Source organism: Chiloscyllium plagiosum, unplaced genomic scaffold (assembly GCF_037043375.1).
Source record: "Chiloscyllium plagiosum isolate Xiang-an unplaced genomic scaffold, Cpla_swu_hap1 HiC_scaffold_51, whole genome shotgun sequence".
NCBI lineage: Eukaryota > Metazoa > Chordata > Chondrichthyes > Orectolobiformes > Hemiscylliidae > Chiloscyllium > Chiloscyllium plagiosum.
Window position 1 is genome coordinate 10,379,727 of NW_028270189.1, and position 27,341 is coordinate 10,407,067.

Genomic DNA, 27,341 nt, shown 5'->3' on the forward strand with positions numbered 1-27,341 from the left:
TAGTCCCAGGAAGACAGCTTAGTGAAGAAGGCATTGAGTATGCTTCCCTTTGTTGGTCAGAGCATTGAGTATAGGATTTGGGAGGTCATGTTGCAGCTATACAGGGCAATGGTTAGGCCACTGTTAGAATATTGCGTGCAATTCTGGCTTCCCTCCTAAAGGAAGGAAGCTGTGAAAGGGTTCAGAAAAGATATACAAAGATGTTGCCAGGGTTGGAGGGTTTGAGCGACAAGGAAAGGCTAAAGAAGCTGTAGCTGTTTTTCCTGGAGCATTGGTGGCTGAGGGGTGACCTTATAGAGGTTTGTAAAATCATGAGGGGCATAGTTCGGGTAAATAAGGTTTTCTTTGTTTGAAGCAAATGTGACAATGATGTTCCAGGTGTGATTCAGTTGGTTAAACCACTCTGCATTAATCCAAACAGAATTTATTTAAACACTACGGTTGAAACACAAACAAAAGAAAGTGGCATTAAGAATAAGTAAACAATTGGAAAACATAACCGACTACTTGATACAGTAACTTACTCATTTCCTGATCCAATGTTGTAACATCTCATAAACACACCCCTTGGCAAAAAGGTAAATTCAAACTCGTATTCTTACAGGCGGAGGGAACAACATCCAGAGAAATGTCCGAGTGCTCAGTTAGGAATCATTTACTGAAGCTTGCAACCTTCTGACACTCAAAACATCTTGGAATTGCTGCAGCTAGACCAAAACTAGAAGAACCTGAACTGGCCACTCCTTTTCCATTGTTAAACTGCTTTTAAGAAAAACCCACAGGCACTCGAGACTCTTTGGCACCTCTGCCTTTACAATCCCTCTTCAAAAAAACACAGGCCAAAGTAACCTTTTTAAAGTGACAGCATCCTCACACCACCACACTCCCCACTCACCCTGCCCCCAGTCACACACTCACACACACAAACACACACACACAGAGTCTCTCTCTCTCTCTCACACTCACATACACACACACACGTGGTCTTTCCCTCTGTCATGCACAGACATGGTCTTTGTTTGTGTGTCTGTCTGTCTCTCTTTCTGTCTCACACACAGGCATGATTTCTCTCTCACACACGCACTCGCACACACGCAGTCATGTGTTTCTCTCTCTCTCTTTCTCACTCACTCACTCACACTCTCACACACACTCTTAGGCATAGTGCTTCTCTCTCTCACACACACACAGAGATATATGGTCTTTCTCTCTGTCTCTGTCTCTCTCTCTCTCTCTCGATCTCTCTCTCACACACAATGAACTGTTATCTTTTTTTCATTTTATGGGTTGTGGGTGTCGCTGGCTGGCCAGCATTTTATGCCTCTCCCTAGTTGTCCTTGAGAAGGTGGAGGTGAGCTTCCGCCTTGAACTACTGTGGTCCACCTGCGGTGGGTTAACCCCCAATGCCATTAGGGAGGGAATTCCAGGACTTCGACCCAGTGACAGTGATGGAACGGCATTATATTTTCAAGTCAGGATGGTGCATGACTTGGAGGGGAACTTGAAGGTCGTGCAGTTCTCACACATCCGCTGCCCTAGTTCTTCTAGATGGAAGTGGTTGTGTGTTTGGAAGGTGCTGTCTGAGGATCCTCGATGAATTTATGCAGTGCATCATGTAGATAGTAGCAGCAGTGTGTACTGAGCATGTGTGGTGGAGGGAATATACACTTGTGGATTTGGGCTGCTTTTCCTGGATGGTGTCAAACTTCTTGAGTGTTGCTGGGGTTGCACCCATCCAGGCAAGTTGGGAGTATTCCATCACACTTCCAACTTGTACATTGTAGATGGTGGACAGGCTGCAGTATTCCTTGCAGCAGTATTCCTAGCTTCTGACCTGCTGTTGTAGCTACTGTGTTTGTGGTAAGTGCAGTTGAGTTTCTGAGGAGAAAGTGAGGTCTGCAGATGCTGGAGATCAGAGCTGAAAATGTGTTGCTGGAAAAGCGCAGCAGGTCAGGCAGCATCCAGGGAACAGGAGAATCGACGTTTCGGGCATAAGCCCTTCACCAGGAATAATCTTTGTCTCTTATTAATGTTGCAGTAAAATTACAACACGGGTACGTAACCAACAATGCTGAAACTTGCCCAGGGATGTCCTGTACACACAAAGAAAACAGGACAAATTCCACCCAGCCAATTAACGCCCCATCAGTCTATTCTCGATCATTAGTAATGTGATGAGAAAGTGAGGTCTGCAGATGCTGGAGATCAGAGATGGAAATGTGTTGCTGGAAAAGCGCAGCAGGTCAGGCAGCATCTAGGGAACAGGAGAATCGACGTTTCGGGCATTAGCCTTCCTGAAGAAGGGCTAATGCCCGAAACGTCGATTCACCTGTTCCCTAGATGCTGCCTGACCTGCTGCGCTTTTCCAGCAACACATTTCCATCATGAGTAAAGTGATGACAAGTATCATGAACAGTGCTATAAAGCAGCACTTGCTCAGCAATAAGCTGCTCAGTGAGGCCCAGTTTGGGTTCTGCCAGGGCCAGTCAGCTCCTGACCTCATTACAGCCTTGAAGAAGGGCTTATGCCCGAAACGTCGATTCTCCTGTTCCCTGGATGCTGCCTGACCTGCTGCGCTTTTCCAGCAACACATTTTCAGCAGTTGAGTTTCTGGTCAATGATAACCCACAGGATGTTGACATTATGGGATTCAGTGATGGTAACATCATTGAAAGCCAAGGGGCAGTGGTTGGATTGTCTTTTATTTTGATGGAAATGTTACTTGCCACTTGTCAGCCCATGCCTTGATATTGTCCAGATCTTGTAGCATTTGAACATGGACACCCGAATCTGAGGAGTCGTGAATGGTGAACATAGTACAATCATCGGCGAACATCCCCACTTCTGACCTTGTGATGGAGGGGAAGGTCATTGATGAAGCAGCTGAAGATGGTCAGGCCGAGGACACTCCCCTGAGGGACTCCTGCAGAGACGTCCTGGCCCTGAGGTGAATGACCTCCAACAACCACGACCATCTTCCTATGTGTCAGGTATGACTCCAACCATCAGAGAGTTTGCACCCATTGATTCCCGATTTCCGATGGTTCCTTGAAGCCACATTCAATCGAGAGCAGCCTTGATGTCAAGGACTGTCACTCTCACCTTCCCTCAAGCACCCAGCTGTTTTGTCCATATTTGGATCAAGGCTGTAATGAGGTCAGGAGCTGACTGGCCCTGGCAGAACCCAAACTGGGCCTCACTGAGCAGCTTATTGCTGAGAAAGTGCTGCTTTATAGCACTGTTCATGATACTTGCCATCACTTTACTAATGATCGAGAATAGACTGATGGGGCGTTAATTGGCTGGGTGGAATTTGTCCTGTTTTCTTTGTGTGTACAGGACATCCCTGGGCAAGTGTCAGCATTGTTGGTTACGTACCCATGTTGTAATTTTACTGCAACATTAATAAGAGACAAAGATTATTTCATTTTAAAACCCTTGGTCTTAATCTATTATTACGCGACAATACACGCAAATTGCATCAACTGTAACCATGCATTACTGCATTCTGTTTCTGTCCATTTACTCCTGCAACCAACTCCCTCCATCTTACATCATCCAAGTTGTGACAACACATCAGCAATTACATTTTCTCATCCTGCCACGTGTATCAGTTTCAAATTGAATGGCTGCAGTAATAAGCTCCATGTAAACCATCTGGAAGTGCAGCCCTTACATTTCTCCAAAAGCTTTAGTGGGTTATGATCAGTACAGACAATTGTACAAGACCCATTACTGACAATATAAATGTTGGAACACCAAGCTCAAGGTCTCCTCAATCATGGAATATTCCTGATAAATATTCAGTTTCCTGATGAAATAACCAATGGGGCTTCCTATCTTCTCATCGCCGTCTTGTAAGAATACAGCACCAACACCCACATCACCCACATCAATAGCGATCTCGAGTAGCTTTGTGTAGTTAGGTGTAGCTAACACTGGGGCAGTGGTTAACACAGCTTTCAGGCTGGCAAATGCCTTCTGACATTCTACTGTCCGCTAAAATATCCAGTACTTCTTCAATTAGTCAGTCAGTGGAGCAACCACACTACTACAATTTTGTACAAACTTCTGGTAAACTTGTTCACTGCCAGGAATCATAGTCCTGCTGTCTTTGTCAATGTTATGGTTGGGACCATATGTCCATGCCTGATAACAGGGCCCAGACACATGACTCGGACTTTGGTGAATTCACGCTTAGCCACGTTTATCACCAGCCTGCCTCCCAAAGTCAATTAAATAGTTCCAATAAAGGCTGCAAATGTTCCTTCCCTGTGTGACGAAAAGAGCACAAGTTTGTCGATGTACATCATACAATTGGATAGCCCAGGAATGACTTGATTGGTTACCCTTTGAAATGTGGCTGGCACATTTTCCATACCAACTGGCATGACTTTAAGTTAGTAAATTCCGTTCAGTGTTACAAAAGCCGAAATAGTCTTCACTCCTTCGGATAAAGGTACCTGCCAGTATCCTCTGAGCAAGTATAAATTACAAATCTAAGTTGCTTGTCCTACCTTTTCCAATACAGCCTTCCCAATGTGGAATCGGATATGAATCAGACTCTGCAACTGCATTAACTTTGCAACAGTCTGCACACAACCGTGGGTACCATCTGGCTTTGGCACCATTACTATGGCTGAGCTCCAGTTGCTGCAACTCACTTTGATGCTGTTGTTTTTGGAACATCCGTTCAGTCTGTCTTTGAACATATGCTAACTTTCTTTGGCGTAAGTGTGTAAGGATATTGCATAATTGGAGCCAACTCTCCCTCTCAATTTAATCATTCACAGTTCAAATATGTGGTCGTTGAACTCTGACTCACTAATTTCTCCTTATTTATTTTCAGTGGTCCTCTCAGCTCATGCCCCAAAACTCATTGATGTACAAATGGAATTCCTTTATCCAGTCGTTTGGATTGTCTTGACAATAAGCCCTCGGTATGGTCTTCTCTAAGCTCACTAATGGTCTTTAAAGTTTAACGCCACCTTTCGAACACTCCCTTACCATGCTTGTTGGTAAGCAGGTGATAAGCTACTCATGTTGAAAATGTGGTGCTGGAAAAGCGCAGTAGGTTAGGCAGCATCCAAGGAACAGGAGAATCGACGGTTCAGGCATAAGCCCTTCTTCAGGAATCTTCCTTCTTCCTGAAGAAGGGCTTATGCCCGAAACCTCGATTCCCCTGTTCCTTGGATGCTGCCTGACCTGCTGCGCTTTTCCAGCCACACGTTTTCAGCTCTGATCTCCAGCATCTGCAGTCCTCACTTTCTCCTCCGATAAGCTACCCATACCTTCCATGCATACATTTGATGTAAAATTTGACCCTTGACCTGATTGTATCTCTGTGGGTGGTCTGTATCGAGTTAAACATTGGTGTACCTCTTCTACAACCTTTCTAGCAGTGGGATTGCACAAATAGAATGGCCTGTGGATATCAAATGGACGCATCTATCATTGTTAACAAATACTGATAACCACTTGTTGTTTTGTGTAGGGGTCCTACTCAATCAAGTAAGACCCTTGTAAAAGATTCCTCAAATGCAGGGATGGGCATTAAAGTTGCCAGTTTTATTATTGCCTGAAGTTTTCCGGTTACATGACATGTGTGACATTTCTGGCAATTTTCATCTCCACCTAAATGAAGTCCAGGCCAGTAAAAATGTTTTTGTATTTTGCCGGGAGTTCTTCTCACTCCCACAATGACCCACAGGTGACTGATGTGCTACCTGCCACACCTCCTTTCTATAAGTCCCCGGTAATGAATTTCTCCCACTTTCCCATCTGCCTGAATGTCTCATCAAGACATCATGTTTAAGTTAGTAACATTTGGGAATGCACTCAGATTCTTCTTCTGTGTTTGCTTTTCAATGCAATTGCTTCAGTTTTTCATCTTTCTGTTGTAGCTGAGTTCATTTCTCTGAACTAAAAATATCCATTAGTTCTCCATCTGTTCTTGTTTTGTCTCAGCCGTTCAATCAAAGGTGGGCTCTGATCATTCTGCTTCAACTTGCTTTTCTGTACTCTTTGATTTCTTCTGCTGTTTCAATTGGTGACTTTATGACCTTGCTACCTCTCCGTTAATGTTTTCCAATTCTTTCATGATTCACATAGCAATGATGTTCATTGTATTTTATTTTGAACATGAGATAATACATCCACTAGCTTATTGAATTATTGCCCTCTATTAGAATGATGACGAAGTTATTGATTTTCACTGCCCAATTCCAACAGCAGACCTTGTCCCAACAATAGTCTTCACTCCTGACCGAGAAGTCGGTGTTTTGGGCAGGAAACTCAATGAAAGTCTTATGCCCGAAACGTTGACTCTCCTACTCCTTGGATATACTGCCTGACCTGCTGTGCTTTTCCAGCACCACACGTTTTGACTCTGATCTGCAGTACTCACCTTATCCTTTTCCCTCGGATGTCTGGTCTGGTCTGAAGTAAGCTGCGAGGTACAGATGCACTTGCAAGGAGTTTTGTGGTCCTGGGACATGCAGAAGGAGGAGTGAAAAGGCTGTTGTATGGAGACCTGCAGGGGTTGTTGGGTTTAATTGAGATGTGGGTGAGGGTATCCAAGTTGGAATGCTGAGATTTGGAAGTGACATGACAAATTCTTGAATTCTGTGTCCTCTCAAATGGAGAGTTCCTAAATCATCCAACCAATGTGTCTTGGACATGTCAACATGGGAAGATTTCCATTGGTTTGCCATGAGCTATCAGGGTGACCAGACATCACCTTAGACGCTAAAACTAAAGGCATAAATTGACACTCTGTAAGTGTTAATGAGATATTGGTGATAAAAGTTGTCTGTTATGAATTAGTATCTTCGTCAAGCAGCAAAGTTACATTGCATGGAGGCACGCAATCTGAAATACATCAGAGCACCTTCCAGCAACTGGAGCATGCTGGTGGCCTCTGACAAAGAAAGTCGTTTCAAGGAAATATGATGTGCTTCAAAATGCCACGGACACAGAAATGTACATCCGCGCGCGTGCGCGACACACACTCATACTCACATTCACACTCACACACACACACACAGAGACAGACACATCGCCATGGATATGCACAGACATACACACACACGCGCACACACACAGACACACGCACAAATACACATGCACACACACACACAAATACAGACACACAAATACAGACACACACAAGCACTCACAGAACAAAATGACATCTTGTGTTAAGAATGAACAAAGCTGCACCTCAACCATCACACCTTGACTCTTGGGAGGAGCTGTGTCATTGAAATTTGAGAGGTTACGTCCCCACATTATTTTTCGGGTGGGGTGATGAGTGATATCTTGAGGTAAATGGGAAATCACTAATGTTCACGGTTTTCTCAGGGCAATATCCTCATGAACATTGAAGATAGGAGCAGGAGAAGGCCACTCAGCCCTTTGAGCCTGCTCTGCCATTCATCATCATCCAGCTCAATAGCCTCGTCCTGTTTACTCCCCATTACCTTTGGTCCTATTTGCTCTCAATGATACATGGAGCTGCGTCTTCAATACATTCAATGCTTTGGCATTAACAAGTTCCTGTGGTAATGAATTCCACAGGCTCATCACTCTTTAGGTGAAGAAATGTCTCCTCATCTCCATCCTACATGATCCACCCCGAATCCTCAGTCTGTGTCCCCTGATTCTGGACACACTCACCATCAGGGGTATCCTCCCTGTATCTAACCTGTCTCGTCCTGTTAGAATGAGATCCCCTCCCATTCGTTTAAACTCCAGCGAAAACAATCCTAAGCTTGACAACCTGTCCTCATATGTTCGTTCCACCATCCTCTGAATCAGTCAGGTAAACCTTCACTGTAATCCCTCCAGAGCAAGAGCATCCTTCCTCAGAAAAGGAGACCAAAACTGCACACAGTGTTTGAGGTGTGGCCTCACCAAGGCCCTGTATAACTATAACAACGTATCCCTGCTCCTGTACTCGAAACATCTCTCAATGAAGGTCAATATAGCATTTGCCTTCTTTACTGCCTGCTGCACCTGCATGCGTACCTTCAGCGCCTGTGCACAAGGACATGTGGGCCCTGCAGCACACTCCCCTCTCCCAATTTACAGCCAGTCAGGTAGTAATCCACCACCTTCCTTTTGTTTCCAAAGTGAATAACCTGACATTTATCTAAAATAAACTGCATCTGCCATTGATTTGCCCGCTCACCCAATCTGTCCAGACCATGCCATAGGGTCTCTGCATCCTCGTCACAGATCACCCTCCCACCCAACTTGGTATCATCTGCAAACCTTGAGATGTTACATTTTATTCCTTCATCCAAATCATTAATATATATTGTTAATAGCTGGAGTCCCTGTGGCACCCCACTAGTTACTGTCTGCCTGTTTGACACGGGCCTCTTCAGCCCTCCCCTGTTCCTTCTCTGCCAACCAGTTTTCTATTTATCTCAGAACACTTAGCCCAATCCCATGTGCTTTAATCCTGTACAGTGACCTCTTAAATGGGGCATTGTCAAATGCTTTCTGCAAGTACAAATATACCATATTGACCAGTTCCCCTTTGTCAACTCTGATAGTTACATCTTCACAGAATTCCAATAGATTTGTCAAGCATGATTTCCCCTCCATAACTCCATGCTGACTCTGTTTGATTTTGCCACGGCTTTCTCAATGCTCTGTCATAAAGGGTAAAGGATTTGAGAATTTTCCCCACTACTGATCTGCAGCTTACTGGTCTCGAATTCCCTTTCTCTGTATCTCTCTTTCTAAGTGTTGGAGTGGCAGAAACTGCCCTCCAATCTACAGGGACTGTACCAAAATCTAAAGAATCCTGACAACCAAAGCATCCACTATTTCTGGAACCACTTCCTTAAGTGCTCTGGGATGCAGATTTATCAGGCCCTGAGGATTTATCAGGTTCAATCCCCTCAATTTCCCAGCACCATTTCTCTACTAATATTGACCTCCCTCAGTTCTTCCCTCTCACTAAATCTTGCGTTCTCCAGGATTTCTGGTACTTGATTTGTATCTTCGAGTCAGAGAGTCCTAAAGCACAGAGACATGTCGTTTGGCCCAAAGTGGTCCATACTGACCAAATTGTCCACCCATGCTAACCCCATTTCCCTGCATTTGGTCCACATCCTATCCATGTATTTGTCAAAATGCCTTTAAATGTTGTTAACGTACCCACCTCAACTACTTCCGCTGGCAGCTCATTGCATACACGTGCCAACCTCTGTGTAAACAAATTGCCCCTCAGGTTTCCTTTTGTACTTTTCCCCGCTAACCTTAAACTAATGCCATCTAATCCTCGATTCCCCAACCCTGGCAAAAAAGACTGAGTGTATGCCTCTCATAATTTTGTACAGTTCTGTAAGGTCCCCTCTCAGTCTCCTAGACTGCCAAGAAAAGAAGTTCTCGCTTGTTCAGCCTCTCCTTATAACTCAGACCACTGAGTGCGAGCAACATCCTTATAAATTTCTTCTGCACTCTTTCCAGTTTAATAACATCCTTCCTTGAGCAAGGTGACCAATACTGAACACATGCTCCAACTGCAGCCTGACCAACCTCCTGTACAACTGTCCTTTTTTGTGAAGACAAAACTAAAGTATGTATTCAGTTGCTCAGCTGTTCCTTTGTCCTTTGTTATACATTTCCCCATTTCTATCTGTAGGGACCTACATTTGTCTTCACCAATCTCTTTCTCTTCACGTACTGTAGAACCTTGTAGTGTCAGTCTTCATGTTCCCTGCAGCTTACTTCCTTTTTACTGTGTTTTCCCCATCTTAATCAATCCCTTGGTCCTTCTTTGCTGAATTCGAAACTGCTTTCAAACATCAGACCTATTATTCTTCTTGGCCAATCTCTATGCTTCTTCCTTCAATTGGATACTATCTAATTTCCTTTATAAGCCATGGATTGGCCCTGTTACCCATTTTGCTTTTGTACCAGACAGGAATAAATAGTTGTTGCAGTTCCCCCATGATTTCATTGAATATTTGCCAATGCCTATCTACTGTCCCACCTTTAAGCAACTTCCACTAATCTATCAACGCCAACTCATGCCTTATATACCTTCATAGTTTCCTTTATTAAAATTCAGCACACTAGTCTCCAAATCAGCTGGCTCACTCTCCATCCTGATAAAAAAGCTGTATCATGTCATGGTCACTCATCCCCAAGGAGTCACACGCAGCTAGATTGGCAATGATTCCCTTCTCATTACACAGTACCCAGTCTCAGATGGCCTGCCCTCGAGTTGGTTCATCCACATGTTGGTTAAGAAAACCATCCCATATGTAGGCCAGGAATTCCCCCAAGTAGACATTGTGGCTAATCTGATTTGTCCAATCTGGATGCAGATTAAAATTACCCATGATCACAGATGTCTCCATATCATTAGCTTGGCTAATTTCCTGTTTAAGGAGAAAGTGAGGACAGCAGATGCTGGAGATCAGAGTTGAAAATGTGTTGCTGGAAAAGCGCAGTAGGTCAGGCAGCATCCAAGGAGCAGGAGAATCGATGTTTCGGGCGTGAGCCCTTCTTCAGGAATGCGGAAAGTGTGTCCAGCAGGCTAAGTTAAAAGGTAGGGAGGAGGGACTTGGGGAGGGTCGTTGGAAATGCGATAGCTGGAAGGAGGTCAAGGTGAGGGTGATAGGCCGGAGTGGGGGTGGGGGTGGAGAGGTGAGGAAGAAGATTGCAGGTTAGGAAGGCGGTGCTGATTTTGAGGGTTGGGACTGAGAAAAGGTGGGGGGAAGGGAAATGCGGAAACTGGAGAAATCTGAGTTCATCCCTTGTGGTTTGAGGGTTCCTAGGCGGAAGATGAGACGCTCTTCCTCCAGCCGTCGTGTTGCTATGGTCTGCTAATGGAGGAGTCCAAGGACCTGCATGTCCTTGGTGGAGTGGGAGGGGGAGTTGAAGTGTTGAGCCACGGGGTGGTTGGGTTGGTTGGTCCGGGTGTCCCAAAGGTGTTCTCTGAAACGTCCCGCAAGTAGGCGGACTGTCTCCCCAATATAGAGGAGGCCACATCGGGTGCAGCGGATGCAGTAAATGGTGTGTGTGGAGGTGCAGGTGAATTTGTGGAAGGATCCCTTGGGGCCTTGGAGGGAAGTGAGGGGGGAGGTGTGGGCTCAAGTTTTGCATTTCTTGCGGTTGCAGGGGAAGGTTCCAGGAGTGGAGGTTGAGTTGGTGGGGGGTGTGGACCTGACGAGGGAGTCTCAGAGGGAGTGGTCTTTTCGGAACGCTGATAGGGGAGGGGAGGGAAATATATCCCTGGTGGTGGGGTGGGGTCCGTTTGGAGGTGGCGGAAATGACGACGGATGATACGATGTATATGGAGATTGGTGGAGTGGTAGGTGAGGGCCAGTGGGGTTCTGTCCTGGTGGCGATTGGAGGGGCGGGGCTCAAGGGCGGAGGAGCGGGAAGTGGAGGAGATGCGGTGGAGGGCATCGTCGAATTTCCTGTTTAATACTATTCCAACATGACCACTGCAGTCTGGGCATCTCTGTATGACACCCACTAATGTTTTTGTCCTTTGGTATTTCATAGCTCCACCCACACAGACTCCACATTGTCGAAGCTAATGTCCTAAAAAGAGATGAGCAAAAATACGTGACCAGGAATTGAGATATTTCTGCTCAAATATTGATCTTGGTTTGATGCTAATTAGCCTTGTCAACTTTCAGTGAATTGCTTCGTAAAATCTGGGACCGCCAGCAGAAGGCGGTGAGCTAGAACATTTGTGGAATTGTTTTCTCAGTAAATGAACATAGATACATTTTGTTGAGATGTTCACAGTAGATGACAGTGCTTCTCTAGCAGTTGGAAGTGAGGGCTGATAGTAGACCCGTCACCCAACACCTTCACTCACAAAAGTTAAGGCACACAAAAGATTGAATGAGGCTACTTAGTTTAACATCATTTATTGAAAAAAATGGTCGAGTGTTTAAAAAAGGATGTTACAGCAGAAAACTGAGAATGGCTTTATAAAATGGAAATCTTGCCTGATAAAAGTATCGGAATTCTTGGAGAAAATGGAGGAAACCGTGATTGTAATATGTTTTGATTTTCTGAAGGTGTTTGATAGCACCCATGCATAAGATTACTGAATAAGATAGGAGCCTTGGCTTTGGAGGTACTGGATTAACATGGAGAGAGGATCTTTGAAATCCCAATCAGAAAAGTTTGATTAAGAGTTTTATTGTACAGAATGTCAATCTGTGGAGTACCACATATATCTGTTCTGGGGACAAAAAAAATTACAAAGTATTTTGATGACTTAGATGAGGAAAGTGAGTATATTGTAGGTGAGTTTGCGAATGACTCAAAAATTGGAGCAGAGACAAGTGGTGAGTATGACACAAAAAGAAGTTTGTGGAGAGATACAGATAGGACAAGAGAGTGAACAAGGAGCTTTGCATAATAATGGAATGTGGATTAAATAAATGAGAACAGACATAAACAGTGATGTCATGCATTTTAACGGGCAAGATCGAGATTGAATTCAGAAATCTACAGGGAATCAGCATCTCCGAACCACAAAAAGTTAGCTTTTAATTTCAACTGTCAATAAGGATGGCAAATGTCATGTTGGGGTTTGTTTAAAAACTAATGCAATATTGAGATGAGGAACAGTCAGATAGAGCAGCTAAAGTGTGGCTGAGGAGATGCTGCAGGGGTTAGGATTCCTATTTTTCAATCGCTGGGATCTCTTCAGGGATAGAAATGACCTGTATAAGAGGGAGCTGAATTGGAAGGGGACCGATATTCTTGTGGGGAAGTTTGCTAGCAGTATGCTGAAGGTTTTAAGCTAGTAAGGGGGATGGTGGGAACCAACAAGATAGTGAGAAAAGAGAAATGTTTGAGGTGAGATGTGGTGAGCAATTCTAGGGGTCGAGGCAGACAACAGTTTGGCAAGAGCGAGGTAAGACTGCGAAACTGCATTTACTTTGATGTAAGAGGCCTGACATGTGAGACAGATGGACATGGGGCATAGATGGGAATGTGGGACAAGGATATCATTACCATTACAGAAATGTGGCTCAGGGATGAACAGGACTGGCAGCTTAATGTTCCAGGATATAGATGCTGTAGAATGTATAGACAGAGGAGCAAGACAGGAGAAGGAATGGTGTTTTTGGTTAGAAAGAACATTACAGCTGGATGTAGAGAGGATATTTCTTGGAGACTGCCCAGTGAAGTTATATGGATGAAACTTAAAAATAAGAAAGAGGTGATGACCTTGCTGGGATTGTAAAATGGGCCTCCTAATAGTCAGTGGGAAATTTACAAGCGATTATGCTATCTGTAAGAAAAAAGGATAATGGTAGGGAATTTTAACTTTCCAAACAGAGTTTGGGATAGTGTTAAGATCTTGGAATGTGGAGAAATTGGTTAAGTGTGTACAAGAAAACGTTATTCAATAGTGGATGCACCTACGAGACAGTTCGCAACACTTGACCTTCTGTTGGGAACCAAGGCAGGGCAAGTGACTGAGGTGTCCACAGGGGCACGCTTCAAGGAAAGTGATCATAATTCTATTGGTTTAATAATAATGATGAGAAAGGATAACATTGATTTAAAAATGAAAGTTTCAAATTAGAGTGTGGCCAGTTTCGATGGTATTAGACTTTGAGAAGTTGGTTGAGGGAGGTTATTCACAGGTAAAGGGACAGCTGACAAGTGGGAGGCCTTTAAGAATGAGACAATGAGAGTTCAGTGATGGTATGTTTCTGTTTGTGTGAAGAGCAAGGCATGGGAAAAGCTCAATGATGAGGGAAATTGCAACTCCTGTCCAGAAAAAGAAGGGAGCATTCATCAGATATAGACAGCTGGGATTGAGTGATCCTGAGAAGGGTATAAGGGCAGTAGGAGTATACTTAAACAGGAAATCATGAGGGAAAAAATGGGACATCAAATTGCTTTGGCAAATAGAATTAAGGAGAATCCGAAAAGATTCTAAAATTATTTTAAGTTTAAAAGAATAACTAAGTAGAGAATACAGGCCTTAAAGATCAACATGGCTTTCCTGCATGTCACCACAGGAGATGGCAGAGACACTAAGGAAATATTTTGCATCAATATTTACAGTAGACAGGAGCATGGAAGCTAAGAAACTTGGGAAATAAATAATGAGTTCTTTAAAATGAGTTCATTTTACAGAAAAGGAGGTGTTGGAAGTCTTAAAGTAGAAAAATGGAAATAAATCCTGGAGACCTGATTAGATATTTCCCAGAACTTTGTGGGAAGCTAGGGAAGAGATTCCTGGACCCCTTGCTGAGATATTTGTATCGTTGATAATCATAGATGAGATGCCAGAAGACTGGAGAGTGACTAATGTGGCAGCATTATTGAAGAAAGTTGTATGGAAAAACAAAGGAACCATAAACTGGTGAGCCTTTCACACCAGAGATGCTGCCAGACCTTCTGAGCATTTCCAGCAGTTTCTGCTTTTGTTTCTGATACACAGCATCCACAGCTCTTTCAGTTTTTATTTAGTAGTTAGAGAGCATTACGTTTTGAATTGGAGGCCTGTTAGAACATAACAACATCCGAACATAAGAAATACAATCAGGAGTAGGCCATCTGACTCCATGAGTCAGCTCTGCCTTTCAATAACATCATGGATCATCTTTCAATGGACTGAGACTCCACTTACCCACTGCTCACGATAACCCTTCATTCCTTTACTGTTCACAAATCTATCTTCACCTTTAAAACATTCAACAGGTTAGCCTCAGCTGCTTCACTAGGCAGGGGATTCCAGAGATTCACAACTCTTTGGATGAAGACGTTGGCTTGACCAGCTATCCTTAGTAGCCACACACGCAGATGACAAGCAACATGAGTTTGACTGGGACAAACTGCTATTGGGACAAGCCAAACAGAGAACAACCAGGGAATTCCTAGAGGCATGGCACTCATCCACAGATTCAATCAATAAGCACATCGACCTGGACCCAATATACCGGCCACTGCAGCGGACAGCTGGAACTGACAACCGGAAGCGGCAGATACAAACCACTATAAATGCCAGAGGAAACATCGCAGAAGCGCTTCACAGGATCTCCCAAGCACTGAGGATGTCACCGAGACAGGGGACGAAACGTCTGCAACACAAATTCCCAGCTCGGCGAACAGAACCACAACAACGTGCACCCGAGCTACAAATCTTCTCACAAACTTTGAGCCTCCCTGCTTCTGTCTTATCTATCGCATTTATAATTTTACAATCCCCTCCCTCATTCTTTTGAATTCCAATGAGTATAATCCCAGTCTGCTCATAAGCCAACCCCCTCATTTCCAGAATCAACGTCGTCAAACTCCTCAGCAAACCCCACCCCAGTGCCATCTCATGTAAGGCGATGAAAAGTGTACAGAGTACTCCAGGCGTGGCCACACCAGCGCCCAATACAGCTCCAGCAGAAAGTCCTAATTTTAACCTCTATCCACTGGCAATGAAGGACATTATTCCATTTGCCTTCCTAATTAGCTACTGGACTTGCAAACCAGACTTTTGTGTTTCATGCACAGGAACACCCAGGTCCCCCTGCACAGCAGCATTCTGTGATTTTTCACCATTTTAAAGTAGACCACTTTGTTATTATTCCTACCAAAATGGATGACCTCATGTTTACTAACATTGTACTCCATCTGCCAGACCCTTGCCCACTCCCTTAACCTGTCTATATCCTCCTGCACACTTTGCTCCATCACTCATTTAAGTGGCTTCTGCGAACTACAACACACTACACTTGGTCTCTAACTCGAAGCAATCTCCCTGAATTGTAAACAACTGCAGTCCCAACAATTGTAAACAGTTGCATTCTCAACACTGATCCCTGAGACACATCACTAGCCACTGAGTGTCAACCAGAAAAACACCCATTTATCCCCAATTTTTGGGTTCTGTTAGTTAACCATTCTTTTGTCCATGCTAATACATTGCCCGTAATACTGTGCATCTTTATCTTATGCAGCAGCCTTTTGTGCAGCACCTTGCTGAATGCCTTTTGGAAATCCATATACACCACGTTCACCAGTTCCCCATTGTCTACCATGCTCATTACAACCTCAAAGAATTCCAATAAATCAGTTAAAGATGACTTGCCTTTCATGAACCCATGATTCATTAAATAAATGTAGGTGTTGCATTTTTGTAAGGCAAACCAGGGCAGGACTTATACAATTAATGGCTGGGCCTTGGGGAGTGTTGCTGAGAAAAGAAACCAAAGGGTGCAGATGCATCATTCCTTGAAAGTGGAGTTGCAGGGAGACAGGATGGGGAAGGTGTTTGGCACGCTTTCATTCATTGGTCAAAATGTTAAGTGTAGGAGTTGAGATGTCATGTCTCAGCTGTACAGAACATTTGTGAGGCCACATTTAGAATTATTATAGACAAATCTGGCTGACCGTTTCTATGAAGAATTTTGTGAAACTTAAGAGGGTGTAGAAAAGATTTCCAAGAATGATGCTGGAACTGGAGTGTTTAAGGTATAAGCTGAGGCTGAATAGGCTGGGGCTTCTCTTTTCCCTGCAGTGAGAGAAAAGGAGGCTAAGGAGTAGCCTGAACAAGACTTATAAAATCATGCGGGGCATTGATATGGTGAATAGCCAAGGCCTTTTTCCTCGAGCGGGAGAGTCCAAAACTAGAGGACAGCGGTTTAACGTGAGAGGAGATACGTTTGAAAAGAACCTGTGGGGTAACCTTTTCATGTGTATGTGTGGAAAAAGCTGCCAGTGGTAGTGGTGGAGGCGGGTTCAATTACTGCATTTAAAAGGCACCTGGATGGGTGTATGAACAGGTAACATTTAGAGGAAGATTGGCCAAATGTTTGGCAAATGGTACTCAGTCAGATTGGGATATCTGGTCAGTGCAGTTGGACCGAAGGGTCTGTTTCTGTGATGGATATCTGTATGACTATAATGTTTGTTAAAACTGAAAAGAAGCTGTATTCTTACCACACCTGGAATACTGTGACCTGTTCTTGGGACTGATATCACAAAGAAAAGGTACACTGGACAGAGAAACAATCCACATGAGGTTCAGTCGACTGATCCTAAAGATGGAGAGACTGTCTTGAGAGTAGAGATTGAGTCGTTTGGGCCTATACTCATTAGAACATAGAAGATTCAGTACTGACATTCTGAAACATCTATTATTTTCAGGAAACTTGATGGTGTAAATGCAGAAATGTTGTTTCCCCTTGTGGGAGAGTTTCGGACCAGGGAGTAGAATCTCTGAATTAGAGGTCACAACTTTCGAGCAGAAGAGTTTGTCTCCCAGAATGTAGAGAATTTGTCGAATTCTTTACCACAGAAGACTGTCGAGGTTGGGTCATTCAGTATTTTGAAGGCGGAAATGGACAGATTTTGATTGGTAATTGAATCAATGCTGACAGTTAAAACGCTGGAAAGTGGAGGTGAGGGTTATCAGTTCAGCCATGATGTCATTGTTTGGAAGACCAAACCCCATTGGCTGAACAGGCTGCTTCTGGTTCTCTATCATTGTCCTTTGCTCTAAGTTAGTCTTTTCAGAATTATCTCGGCCTCATTTAAATTAACCTCCATTTCATGTTTGCAGCCCGGCTGCTTCAATGCCTCCTCATCATGAAAAAAGACAGGGATCGCCTTTCTCCCTGTTTGATGGCATTGCATTCTGCCTCTAATGCAGTGACTGCATTTATAGTCCTCCAGTTCTGTTGAATATTTGTCAAACACAACCACAGCTGTCACAGAAAAGGTTAAAGACAGATCAAAACTACATTTAAACTACCATATCAAACGCATTGTCGGTATGCATTGCATGGAATACACACATTGCATATTAAAGGTCTCTCTGCACTTATCCATTAACACTGCAAGGGTTGTTCATAGAAGATTTGCTTATGTGTGTATGTATGTCTGTGCCTGTAGATGATAATCTGCTTGTATAACAAAGTTTCGATGCATCGTGTTGTTCCCTTTTTATTCTGGTATCAAGCATTTCAAAATCAGAATGACAGTGCGTCGGAGTTCAAGCCCCTTTACACGGCTACATCAAATGTTTTCTGTGATTGTACAGCTCATGTAATGTGCTGGGTAAATCTCCCTCTATATTGTGCTGTCCAATGCAAACATGTCAAATACATTTTGGTTTAGACACAGTATAGATCCGCATCCAGGATTCCCTAAAGAAAACCCTCCCAGAGCAGGTACAACACAGAGTCTACACAGAATAAATCATCCTCTACAATATTAAACATTCCATGAGATGTGCAGTAAAAGTTAATTGTAGACTAAATATGCATTGCACTGAACCATTAAACATTCCTCAGCCAAGAATAATACTGCTGAGTTACAATGAAAACACTATCACAGTAAAGTCTTTCCGATCAAGCATTTCCAGATCACTCAATACTCAGACAGATTTTTGAGAAAATCTGGTTGTACTGACTCAAATCTCTCGAAAGAAATGGATGAATTTGGCTGAGAGCATATGTTGGTGAGGTGTTGGCTTCATGTTATTAAGGAAAACGTTGTCCGATTGTGGAGAGGCAAAACAATGCATCAGATATAAAGGAAAATGGGGGGAGGCAGGAGGGGAAGAGAGAAAAAGAGAGACAGAAATATTAGCTGTGCCAATGTATCACTTAATTATAGTTTTTTTTGACTAAACATGACAATTGATACCTCTGTCATTCAACAATTATACAAATTATGTATTAAAAAGTCCTAACATCAATTAGTATTGGAATCCATTGAGTTATTTGCATTTTTTCCACAATTCGTGTGCTGTGCTTGTGGGGAAATATAAATTGCGGTTTTGTTGTTCTGTAATTTATTCTGAGAATTCTATTTCTGTGTTTATTTACATAAATGCTTAATTGGTTTCAATGAAGTGATGGGGACAGCAAAGCCAGATGAAAGAAGTGATTTGTTGGTAAGATTCAAATCGAAACAAGTTTATTTTAAGAATGGTGACCATTTTCAGAAGTGAATACCAATTTATGAAGACGAATTGCAACAGATTTTATTTATTTCTGAATGATAAACACAATTTAAAACTTTTATTTAGGTTAAATATTCAGTGCTGAAAATTCTGCAATTAAACTTCAATGTTGAACTGGATCTACTCTGAATGTCGCTGCTGAAAATGTGTTGCTTATGCCTGAAATGTCGATTCTCCTGCTCCTTGGATGCTGCCTGACCTGCTGCACTTTTCCAGCAACACATTTTCAGCTCTGATCTCCAGCATCTGCAGTCCTCACTTTCTCCTACTCTGAATGTCCCACTAATTTATATTGTAGTCCGTTTAGACGGTGCAACATCACTCAAAGTGCATTTTAGAATATTCACATGAAATACTTGAAATGACATCAGGAACTGCGCAACAATTACATTTAATTGATATAGTTGTTGTGAGGTTTTGTTACACGTATCACTTTCTGGTAAGGGTCAGCAATGAGTCCCTATCCCCAACTGCCCATTGAATACCTTGCTAAAGCCACTTCAGAACACAGTGGGTCTGGAATCTCATGTCGGCCAGACCATGGAAAGGTGACAGATGCCTTGTCGTTCGTGAACCAGCTGTTTTTGTATTTTCCCATTGACTCGGGTGACATGGTCACCATTTGGCTTTCTTTCCGATTCCAGGCTTTCTTTGAATTCAAATTTCACCCTGGGCAAACGATGGTATTCCACACCCCGTCCATTCAGCATCAAACTGGAGTTTGGGAATATTGGTGTCATGGTGTCACCGCTGTGATCCTAATATTGGGAATGCACAGAAAGCAGTCACAAACAGAAATGCAATCAATCTGACACTTTACATCATGAACAAATATTGGAGTGCAATACTGGCAAGAACTCTCCTGCTGTTCACAGCAACATCACAGGAGACTTTGTATCCAATCATCAATCTAAACTGTGTACCGGACTCTGTCTGAAGAGCCTGACTCACCATAATTTGCATTTTTTGAATTCTTCACTGACTTATGAAAAAGTTAGTCACATATCCCAAGAAGGTGCTCATCAGCTACCTTTTTGAAGGCCTGCCATCTTACTCGGCTAATTATGGTTGATCTTTCTTAAGAAGCTTTATTACAGCCAAATGGCTTCTCAGTCGAGACTGTAGTGCTGGAAAAGTACAGCAGGTCAGGCAGCGTCCGAGGAGCAAGAGAATCGACGTTTCGGGCATGAGGCCTTCATTAGGATACCTGATGAAGGGGTTATGCCTGGAACGTTGATTTTCCTGCTCCTCGGATGCTGCCTGATCTGCTGTGCTTTTCCAGCACGACACTCTCAACTCTGATCTCCAGCACCTGCAGTCCTCACTTTCTCCTGATGGGTTTCTTAGTCAGGTTCGGCACAGGAAAGGACCATCACCTTATTGTTGAACGGGTAGTGCAGGCCAGGTAGGAAGGTCAGACGACCTCCTCTGAAGGACAATACTGAACCATGTAACATGCTTCAAACCTTTGGTAGGTCTGTGATTATCGTTCATTATTCCAGCATTTTCATTTCATACTCTTTTATTAATTGAAGCTACCATGGTAGGGACTGATTCTGGAACTTTACTTCAAACCTTTTGATTGCTTATTACATACTCATAATGCCTCCTCAACCACTTTATCAAACTGTCATGTTAGCTTCAATGATGTTTTTATTGACTCCTGAAACATGGTGGTTGCTTTTAGTTGTCCGTAGTTGTCCTTCAGCAGATGGCAGTAAGCTGCCTTTCTGAAATAACATGTTCCAAAATGGCCTGAGGAAGGGAATTCCAGATTTTGACCCAATTACAGTAAAGGATCGGTGACATATTTCCATGTCAGGATGCCGAGTGTTTTAGAGAGAAGCTCACAGTGGTGCTGTTCCCATGTATCTGCTGCTCCTGTCCTTCGAGATGCAAGTGGTAGTGGGAAGGTACTGTCTAAGGAAGTGGCTAAGTTTCTGCAGTGTAGGATTTTAGATAGTGCATATGGCAGGTACTAAGAATCAGATTTGGAGGCAATGGACGCTTGTGGATGTGCTACTGATCACGTGGGATGCTTTGTCCTGGACAATGCCAAGCTTCTTGAGTGCAGTTGAAGCTGCTCCTATCCAGTCAAGGGGCGAGCTGTGCTATTAGCCTCCTGACCTCTGTCTCTTAGACAGTCAATTGGCTTTGCGAGTCAGGAGGGTGAGTTACTCGCTGCAGTATTCCTAGCCTCCGGCCTGCTCGTACAACCATTGTATTTATATGGAGTGTCCAGCTCAATTTCTAATGAACAATAAAACCCAGGGTGTCGATGGTGAGGGATTCAGTGATGGTAACACTATTGAATGTCAAGGGGTTTTGGTTAGGTTGTCTCTTATTGTCAATGGTCATTGTCTCGCAGCTTTGTGGTGTGAATGCTATGTGCCACTTGTCAGCTCAAGTCTGGAAATTGTCCAAATTTTGTTGTGTTTGAATGTGGACTGAGGAGTCACTAAAAAGTGCGAGATTAATGCAGATTTCACTTCTGACCTTCTGATGGAGGGAAGGTCATTGCTGAAGCAGCTGAACATGATTGTGCCAAGGACACTTTCTTCAGGAACTCCAACAGGGATTTGCTTTGGCTGAGACGACTGCCCTCTAACAAGCAAAGCCATCTTTCAATGTGTGAGGTATGACTGCAGGCAGCAAGGAGGTTGTCACCTGATACCCATTGAACCCAGTTTTGCTAGGCTCCATAATATCACCCTCTGTCGAATGTGACCTTAATGTGAAGGGCTGTCACTCTCCCCTCATTTCTGGAATTCAGTTCTTTGTCCATGTTTAAATCAAGTCTGTAATTCAGACATGAGCTGAGTAGGCCTTGCGTAACCCACATTTACGCAGGTTATTGCTGAGCTAGTGCTGCTTGATAGCACCTCCCTACACCTAACTCATGATTGAGCATGGACTGATGGGGCAGTAATTCGCCAGGGTGGTTTGACCTATTTTCTGTGCACAGGACATGCCTGGGCTATTTTCCACATTGTCCATGCCAGTGTTTAAGCTGTACCGGGATTGCTTGGCTTGCACAAGTCATCAGTATTATTGCCAGAATTTTGTCAGGCTCCATAGCATTTGCAGTAACCCCTGCCTCCCCCCCCCCCCCCCCCCCCCCCCCCCCACCCAGCCACAGTGTCTTGATTTCACATGGAGAGAGGCGAATTCCCTGCTGACAGGTAGCTGTGATATTGGTGATCTATGAAAAATGCCGAGATGGATCACACAATTGGCACTTCTGGCTGAAGATTGCTGTGAATGCTTCAGCCTTAACTTTTGTGCTGATGTGTTGTGCTCTCCAAAGCAGAGTAAGGAAATATCTGTGGAGCTTATTCCTTCAATGAGTTGTTTAATTATCAACTTTAATTCATGTCTTGATGTGGCAGCACTGTGGGCTCCGACCCCTGTTTCCTGAAAGAATGGTCTAGGCACAATATCTCCAGACTATAATTCCAACCCCCACTCCATAATGTGGATATTCACAACAGAAGATTGCTTATCCTTTGTATTGTGTAGATTCCAACAATGCATCGTATATTCGCTTAAATTGTTAGTCTCGAAAATGCTTTACTTCACAGACTTTAGGATATAATGTTCTGTTTTCAATTCTTCTCTCCGACAGACAAGGTCATCGATGTCACACTGGCTTTCCTCCTCACTAATTGCAAAACCAAACGTTTTTCACCTCATCTTTGAACTTACTGATGAAAATTGCTACATTCTTGACTAGACCGTTCATATACGCTGCAAACATCAAAGGATCCAGCAACCAGTCATGTAGTAAGCCACTGGACACAAGATGTCTTCACAATGACTACCTTCGACCATTACCTTCTGCCAACAAATAAACCTTCGAATCATTTGCCAAACTGCACCAGCTCCCATGAACCCTTACCATATTAAAGATGCAAGATCTGGTCAAAAACCTGATTGAAGTCTAGAAGCATTACATCCACTTTTTACACCCGATGTTACATCTCATTGCCTCTCCGGAAAACAGAATCAACCACTTCCGATATGATATCACTTCCACCAAAGCCATGCTGAATTTTATTGCTTAAACCTTACAATTCCAACTTTTAATGAATGCTGTCTCTTAGATTTACTAATTAACTTCCCTCAAGCTTTCTACTTTTAAACATAGGTTTATGAGTGAAACTACACATTGTCACTTAGCTCCTTTCACCCGATGACAACTCTTCTTATCTCTCTGACAGATAATTTACTCTAGCTGAAATAATCTTGTGTCTCTTCTGTTTCATTCTGGGAAATGGGAATGGAATTGAATACAGTGTTGAAACCAACAGCAATCTATCCGTTTGTTCTTGACACTGTCAGTGTGTGTTCCCCCTCAGAGGCAGGAAGACTTTGTGCTGATAATACGGAAAGTAGCGCCTGATGTATCATTCTCAGCTGGCACACAACTTCCTGTTTCTCTGTGCCAGCAGTAAGCCACACATCTCCGTTCTGATCAGAAAATAAACCCGGGGGATGCAATCTAGCGGAAACATCTGCCAATGTGGCCTATATCAGGACACAGAGTGTGAAGTGATTACATTGAAGTGACATTTGCAAATTGACCTTTTGATCTCTGTTTCGCGGTCTGATTCCAGGACATCATTGGACGAGTCTCTCGACCATCTAACAAGCTCATTCGATTCACTGTCTGGGACATATCGACATGCACCTTGTCATGTCTTTGATCTTGTACTATTTGTTACTCTCTTTTCAGATTTAATGTTCCCAGTTTTTGATTCTGTCTTCTGTATCCATCACCTTCCCAGCCGAATACATTCTGTTTGATCTGTTTCCTAAATTTTGATCAACTAAACAAATAATACAGTTTTGTACAGACAGGTATGTTAGTGTGTCAGATTAACAGAACCAATATATGGAGAGATCATCTGGGCTGTATCGAACTCTGACCGACATTGAATTCAAATAAAGCACAGCACTGTATGGTTTCAATCTTTGCAAATCCTCTCTCTTTGAAAGAGCTTGTTCTAACGGTTAATTCTTTTCTTGATTATTTCAGAAACTATGACTAAAAATCCCTATTTTTAACAAAGTTTCAAACATTATTAAAAGTTGCAGCCCAGGCATTTCCTACAGTGAGCTTTGTGGTGTTTAAATGTTCTGGTCAAAATGTGCTTCAAGCAGAAGACTTAAACATTGGTTTCTCCGAGTTCCCAGCCATTGCACTTTCAGTTCCATAATAACTGCAAGCTATTGATAAGCCCCAGAGAGAACAGAATGTCCAGGCCCCGTACACATCCAAACGCCATGATGTCGGCCTCGAAGCCCTCCGTTTCTTCCTGTCACGCCAAACCAAGCAGTACATGCTCAACCTCAACTACATTTCCTTTCAATCCTCCCACTTCCTCCAAACCAAAGGGGTAGCCATGGACACCTGTATGGACCCCAGCTATGCCTGCCTCTTCGTCAGATATGTGGAACAGTTAATCTTCCACAGCGACACCGGTATCATTGCCCATCTTTACCACCGCTACATTGATGACTGTATCAACGCCACCTCATGCTAGCACAAGGAGATTGAACAGTTCATCAACTTTACTAAAGCCTTCCACCCTGACCTAAACTTCACAGGGACCATCTTGGACACCTCCCTCCCTTTCCTAGACCTCACCACCTCTATCTCCAGTGACCGACTAAACATTTACTTCAAGCCCACTGACTCCCACAGCTACCTGGGCTACACTCCTCCCACCCAACCTCCTGTAAAAATGCCATCCCTTATTGTCAATACCTCTGCCTCCACTGCACCCGCTCCCAGGAGGACCAGTTCCACCATAAAACATCCCGGATAACCTCCTTTTTCAAAGACTGCAATTTCCCCTCCCATGTGGTCGACGATGCCCTTGAACCCCAACCCTCCAATCGCAACAGGGAGCCCTCCTGGCCCTCATCTTCCATCGCACCAACCTTGCATGCATCATATCATCCTCCACTGCTTCCACCACCTGTAAACAGACCCCATCACTCGGGGTGTATTTCCCTCCCTACCCCTATCTGCATTCCGGAGACACCATTCCCTCCGTGACTCCCTCATCAGGTCCATGCCCCTCCACCAGCCCACACCTCCCCCCTCACCTCCGACAAGGCCCCAAATGATCCTACCACATCCCGGAGCAATTTGTCTATACTTCCACAAATGTCATCCACTGTGTCTGTTCCACCTGCTGTGGTCTCCTCTACATCAGGGAGACAGGACACTAACTTGCGGATCATTTCAGAGAACATCTCTGGGACACCCGTGCCAACCAACCCAACGGCCCCGTGGCTGACCACTTTAACTCCCTCTCCCACTGCACTAAGAACAGGCCGGTCATATTCTGTTCATTTCCAATGAATAAATACAAAATAACCGAGCCTGAATTTGGGATGATATTAACAGGATTTATTTTGATCTAAGCATGAACAGATTATTTTGACAAAACAGGTGGAGAGATTCACTTCCTGAAAAAGCAGCTCAAGTGGTATAAGCTGGCACCAAACCGAGTTTGGTCAATACTGAGGCAAAAATACAGCATACAGTCTTGAGTGAAATAAATAAAGAAACTGTGTTAGCTCCGGAACAAGATAGAGTGTATTAAATATGAACAAAGACACAAGTATTTTAGGATATAATAGAAAAGTAATTTATAGTATATTGAAATGCAAACAGAGATGTGAATTTGTGTCTCGACATTCTTCCTAGCTAAATTAATCATTTCAGAAATGCCTTTGTTAAATTTCATGAATCATTTGTTGGTCCATTCCACGAACCTTGCGAGGTCCTTGTTAAATTCTGAACCATCGCCTTCCAGATTCACAGTGGTTGCGAGTTTCATGTTACAGCAAATTGTGAAGTTGTGCACTGTATGCCAATGTCTTAGTTCAAAATTTAAAGCAATCACAGCTCCAAACATTTACAAAATATCACTATGGATCTTCCTGGAATCCAAAAAAAATTGTCCCTTTGATCATTGATTTCTAAAATTTACTAACACATCTGTTGTGAAGGACGTTTTCAAATAACTTGAAGTGCAAATGGTTCACATCAGTCGGAATACAGTAAGATTTCATGTGTTACCCCACACAAAAAGAAATCAAGCAATATTCACGAGTTGCTCTCAGCAAGTCTATGATGGACTGTTTTATCAAACAAAATAATTTCCAATGTTGTGAGGGCTCGTCTATCTTCTGTGCAATGGTCTGAATTTTGTGTCTGACTGCAGATGAAACTGGCTGATCTGGGTAAAAGTACAGTTTGTGCCTTTCACGTTGTTAATGTATATTGCTGACTTTAGTTGAATAACGTGATGTTGTCTCAGGCATCGTCTGGCACCATTAATTAGACCATTAATTTCCACATCACTAGCCAGACTATCAGGTGGGGTGTATTGATCTCATTGAAACGAATGCTTGGAATATTTCCGGTATGAATCATGTGAAGTGGAGCCTCTGAACGAGACATAGAACATAGAACAATACAGCACAGAACAGGCCCTTTGGCCCACGATGTTGTGCCGAACATTTGTCCTAGCTTAAGCACCTATCCATGTACCTATCCAATTGCCACTTAAAGGTCACCAATGATTCTGACTCTGCCACTCCCACAGGCAGCACATTCCATGCCCCCACCACTCTCTGGGTAAAGAACATACCCCTAACATCCCCCCTATACCTTCCACCCTTCACCTTAAATTTATGTCCCCTTGTAACACTCTGTTGTACTCGGGGAAAAACTCTCTGACTGTCTACTCTATCTATTCCCCTGATCATCTTATAAACCTCTATCAAGTCACCCCTCTTCCTTCGCCTTTCCAATGAGAAATGGCCTCGCAATCTCAACCTGTCCTCGTGCGACCTATTCTCCATTCCAGGCAACATCCTGGAGACAAAGTAGGAAAGATGAATTTCGAGTAGTAGGATGTTTTCACGACAGAGAGATCACTTCGCCCATCGCACCTGTATCACGTGAAGATAGAGCCTTCCAGCCAACACCCCATTTATAGCATGTTGTCCATAACCCTGCAGGTGATAGCACTGTAAACATTCGGGAACATTGTGTAGGGTCTAATCCATTATCAACATCGATATGATCTCCAATGCTGTAAATCCTGTCTTATGGGGAAAACGTAGGGGCAGAACTGTATCAATATTCAAACAGTTGGTCCATCCCTGAGGAACTAATAGGCCCATTTCTAAACGTTGTTCCTCAGGACATTTTGACTATTCTTGACTTAATATCATTGTAAACTGACATGAAAAAAATGCAGACATGTTCCCCAGAAATGCTGACAGCAACATACCTTTATTCAGCCAAGATCAGCAACATGAATTAAGAAAGTTTTTTCAAAAC

General features: G+C 43.4%; 1 long non-coding RNA gene across 1 annotated transcript in view; it reads left to right on the forward strand.

Moving 5' to 3' along the window:
* The window catches only part of LOC148134980 (uncharacterized), a 30,349-nt gene extending 6,725 nt beyond the window's left edge, over positions 1-23,624 (forward strand). The window contains exons 2-3 of the long non-coding RNA XR_015755446.1: positions 2,759-2,990; positions 22,599-23,624. This is a non-coding gene — a long non-coding RNA (uncharacterized LOC148134980). The remainder of the gene's footprint in view (positions 1-2,758; positions 2,991-22,598) is intronic.
* The last annotated feature ends 3,717 nt before the right edge of the window (positions 23,625-27,341 follow it).